Source organism: Dendrobates tinctorius, unplaced genomic scaffold (genome assembly GCF_039654945.1).
Source record: "Dendrobates tinctorius isolate UK_male_01 unplaced genomic scaffold, ASM3965494v1 ptg000437l, whole genome shotgun sequence".
Taxonomy (NCBI): Eukaryota; Metazoa; Chordata; class Amphibia; order Anura; family Dendrobatidae; genus Dendrobates; species Dendrobates tinctorius.
Window position 1 is genome coordinate 343,257 of NW_027362100.1, and position 5,452 is coordinate 348,708.

Genomic DNA, 5,452 nt, shown 5'->3' on the forward strand with positions numbered 1-5,452 from the left:
GGTCTGCTTTGTTCACAGAAACGGAACATTTATTTTATCAGACTAAGCTGTGAAATTTCGCATAGAAAAATCTAGTACACATATTTAGAATCGTAGAGTTGGAAGGGACCTCCTGGGCCATCTGGTCCAACCCCCTGCTCAAAGCAGGATTCGCTAAATCATCCCAGTCAGATGTCTGTCCAGCCTCTACATTTCTACTATGTTCTTATGCTCGCCTGAAAAGGCACTGCCTCTTTGGAGGTTCACTTTGATTTCTGTTCTTCAGGGATCCAAATGGAATACCCGAATGAAGAAACAGGAAAAAAAAAAAGAGTCAATGAGAATGTCACCAGTGGAATATGACAAGGATCTGCAGTGAGACAAATTCATTGTAATGGTAATCAGTCAGTGTAAAATCGTATATTACATCAAGAATAAGTATAAAGTTGTTGTGGCCAAAGTGTTTGTTTATAGCCAAAAAATACTTTGGCACACAAAAATAGCAAGTCAAATAATTATATTTTATTTATTTTACTCATTTATGTAGCGCCATTAATTCCACAGCGCTTTACAGACATTATTGGCAATAGGACCGTACCCCTCCACAGAGATATAGACTTTAGTCCTAGAGAGGATTCATATTAGGTTCCCAGAGAGATGTAGACTAAGAGTATTGGCATTAGGTCCTGGCAAATGAGAATGGCCTTATCGTGGCTGCCAGGTACACATGAATTGGCCAATTAATGAGCTAAGCAGTCTCAATTTTTCATATTTCTAGTGCAATAATGCAATTTTCATATTTCATGTTTGCATGCTATAGCGCTACAGAGTGCTGCCTTATTTGTTTGATTGCATTGGAGTTGGCTACTCTAGGTAAGCACCTGTTCACACCTCATTTGTGTTTGGATGTTGACGGTCAGTTTTTTTTGTATTATTGGCACTGTTCCCGATGGGGCTCACAATCTAAATACCCTATGTCTTTGCAATATGGGAGGAAATCAAGAGTACCCGGAGGAAACCCATGCAAACACGGGGAGAACATACAAACTCCTTGCAGATGTTGTCCTTGGTGGGATTTGAACCCAGGACCTCAGTGCTGCAAGGCTGCCATGCTAACCACTGATTTATTTAAAAAAAAAAAAACTAATTTGGGCCTTTATCGAGGTAGATCTCTGAATCAGAAGTCAAGAATCCATGTGCAAGACTCCAGTAACAGGAGATCCTTCTGATCCATCTCATATACTTATTTGACTTGCTATTTTTGTGTGGCAAAGTATTTTTTTGGATATAGTTGAGATGGACGTCTTACTTCAGAGCACCATCTATTGTGAACAGTTGAACACAAACCTATTCCCTACTATTGCTAAATGGTTCGGTGCAGTTTCCCTTCTCCTTGACTGACCGCTTTGCCTGTGGAGGAGAGAAGGTGCACTTTGTGCCTGTGGTTGAAATGAACAGTCATTTTGTGCTGACAAACTCAAAAGGAAATCTGGCATCTTCATCTGAGAGTAGCATGCCATAAAGGCAGGTGTATTGTAAGGGTTCCAATGGATTGTAATGAATAAGAAAATGCTCACACAAGAACTGAATTTACTAAATTGATTTACTTATTTGATCTTATCACTTATTAACAATATAAAACTATAAGTACATATGCATTAATCAGAAACAAGCATTCATACGTTACATTATTCAGATATACGTCGACCAGTCATCCTCCATGAGCCAAAAGAGAGTGAGCACATGTCTTAGTTCTTTTAAAAGTCCAGCCCCACCATGTGGGAAATGATGTCACAAGTCTATTGTCCATTGGCTATAAACACATCCCCTCAATACCTGTTTTAACCAGTATTTAATACAGGAAGCTAGAGGAGGGGGCCTCCTGTGTGCCACATGGCAGAAATACAGCAAGCTGGAGGAGGGGCTTCGTAGCACAAGGTAACATCCTTGGGAATGTTTAAACACCCAATCTAATTAGGGTAGTTGCCTTGAAATATCAGTGGTCCTTTGTTGATGGATAAACAAATGACCAGTAATTTACATTCCTTTATCTTAAGTAAGTTTCAGTGACCTTTTGCTTACCTCATATCTGTGTATATTATATTAAACTGATTGAAACCATATAAAAATAACTCATAGTATACAGCAGGAAAGCTTGATTCCAATTGCTGGACTGTTTGGTGCAGTTTTCATGGAGGTGAGTGGTGAATAACCCTGCCCAACCCTTGAGTGGCGGCTTCCTGTGTACACTGCATTCTCAGCAAGCTGCCAATCATTGTTGGGGCTGCCTTACACAGATTAGCTGGATTGTTTTGCATGTGCCACCTAGTCCTGGACTGATGACTGGCAGATTGCTTTAAGTTCAATACAAACAACAAGTGACACATCCCTAGAAACAGGCTCTCAGCCTCTACTTTTTGCTGCTCTGATTAAATGGCAAAAAACTGCTGACAGATTCCCTTTTTAAAATCTTTCATCTCATTTGTCCTTGTTCACATCATATTATTCACTTGTCAATGGCTCCGTTGATTAATTCTGAAACACGTCGTTCGGACATGTACCCTGGTTGGGCCATTGATTTTAATGATGTAGATGGAGGCGCTTTGTACTCGGACGTCATTTTTGGCATTAGCCACTTGGTTTAGATGGGTACCGAAAGTGTTCTGTGTCTGCATACTTGTGAATCCTCACAGTGTGCAATGTCAGGATTCGCTATCACTGGGGGCTGGCGGTCATGTATTGATCGAGACTGCACGCAAATGAATTGTATGAGGCTGTCAATTAGGAATGTACCTGGGAGAATGCAGATCACATGCTTGCGCTCAGATGACTGCCAGCATCAGAGAATCTCAACACGGTGACAACTCTCTCTGTGCCAAATCTTTGACATTCTTTAAATGGAAATTTACGAAGGAGAAAGACTTGGGTGTTCTGGTTACAAGTCAGCAAAGAAGCAGTACTCAGTAAAGACTCTGGCATGCCCTGACACAAGAAGAATGGAAAATGTCATGATTTGAAAAAAAATCTTAAGGCTCTGTTCCCACAATGAGCTTGTATCGCATTTTTGATGTTGCGTGCCCACGATAAGTAATACTAACATTCTGGAAGCAGCACACGTTTGCTGCGTTGTACAATACATGCACAGTGGATGGGATTAATAGAAATCTTATGCCCACTGTGCTTTTTTATTTTTTTTTAACGTGTAAACTCACCTGTTGTGTGTTTCTAAGCCACAGAATGTCAATTTCTGTTGCAGGAATGTTCAGTCTTCTGTGTGGAATTTTCCCCATAGACTAGCATGAGATGCGGATACTGATGTCAGTGCTCAGCGGCGCTGAGTCTCACTGAGTGCAGCAAGACTCGGCGCTCTAAAGAGCATTGTCACTACCCAGTTACCGGTCATAAGCCGCCCATACAGATGAATATGTAATCAGAGCACCACATGAAGACCCCCCACAGGCCGCCCTGGAGCAGGAGACTCATTAGCCAATAACTAAATACAGATTAAACAACCACAAGATGGATTTAATCAACCCAGTTATTTTAATCGGTATAACGGCGTCGACCTGGCAATATGTGTAGTTTTTTTCAGCACATTCCTGCTGGCAGGTTCCCTTGAAATCCTGAGATGGCAGACAAAACACGTGCTAAAAACGCATGTTAAACATACACAAAAGTGGAAGTAACAATTTAATACTTGCAGAAATCTTGCAACATCAAAAATGGACTAAAAGCTCATGATGGGAATGTAGTCTAAATTGTAAAATAAAGTGTGTAATTGATTGAGAAAGATAGAAGTGAATGGATATTTTTTTTATATTATATAACTCCCCCAACATCTATGATTGAATAACTATCGACCACCAACACAGTTTTAGGTGAAGATTGGTGATGAGCGAACGTGCTCTGATAAGGTGTTTTCCGAGCATGCTTGGGTGTTAATCGAGTCACTTCGGCGTGCTCGAATAATATGTTTGAGTTCCCACGCCTGCATGTCTCACAGAGAGCAGGCAATCCCTGCATGTGTTGCGAATATCAAACAGCCACAAGAAATGCAGGTGCGGAGACTAGAACATATTTTCCGAGCACGCCGAAGACACTCTGTTAGCACACATCCATACTCTAATAACACCTTATCCGAGCGCGTTTGCTCATCATAATGCAGATGTGACCCAATGTCCTTGGTTTTAACAAAAGGTTAGCTAGGTTTGTGGCCACTCTGTTAGAGATGAGCAAACCTTTCAAAGGTTCGGTGAACGTCCCAATGTTCAAAGAACATACCTGAATCCCATTGAATTTAATAGGAGGCAAAAGCACACTATTAGTAGAAAGCAGAAAGGATTTAGATTCTTAAATGTGTCCTGATGTCTGGATGACAGCATTAGCACAAACAACTTAGGGTCCCGTTTCACATAGCGACGCCCCAGCGATCTCAACAACAGTACAACCTGGTAAGGATCGCTGGTGCGTCGCTACATGGTCACGTGCAAGTTGCCAAACAGGCAGATCTCTTCAACGATGCAGCAATCCTACTGCGATCCGTATAACGACCTCGGCAGTCTTGGTACCTTGTCACACAGCAGCTTTTCTGACGACTCACACCTGCGTCCTTGAGGCTACTTTCACACTAGCGTTTCTGCCGTCTGCACACGGCCGCCGATAAGCCCTGCCGCGCCCCCTCCTGACATCACCGCCTATTATCGCACATGGCCGCATGCGATCTGCGCACCCTATCTTTAATACAGGGTGCGCAGACCGTGCGCTAGTAGGATTTGAGTGCGCTGCGCACTTTTGAAGGTGCGCCAAAATGAAAACATGCTGCGTTCGGCACACCTACAAAAGTGCGCAGCGCACTCAAAAAATCTAATAGGGTGCGCAGATCGAATGCGTTCATGTGCGATAATAGGCGGTGATGTCAGGAGGGGGCGGGGATTATCGGCGGCTGTGCGCAGACGGCAGAAATGCTAGTGTGAAACTAGCCTGAGTTCTGCGTCGCCAACAAGGTCGCTCGTCGGCGTTAAACAGCGATGCGCGCTGGCCAGCGGGACACCAACGATGAAAAAAATGGCACAGGACATTAGAGCATGATCAGCGATATCCAGCGGGGGGCCAGTCGCCGCTGCGTGTCACATGTAGCGAGATCGCTGTTGCGTCACAAAATCGGTGATGCTTCAGCAATCTCGCTAGCGATCTTGCTATGTGAGACACGGGGCCTTTAGATTATGAAATGTGGCCTGGTGCCTTCACTACAGTATTTGCCCAAACGATTTAGATTAGGAAATATGTCCTCCTGCCTGCACCACAATATTGCCACAAACTAGTTAGATGTTGGAAGGTTGATTTCACACAGGATCCTATCTAGCTGACAATAAACCGCCTATCAAACCATCTAACTACTACTTACAGCGTCAGGAGCAGCCACTCTGTGCTGTTAAGGAAAAAGAAAAAAGGTCCAGCTTTGCAAATTCAAGTC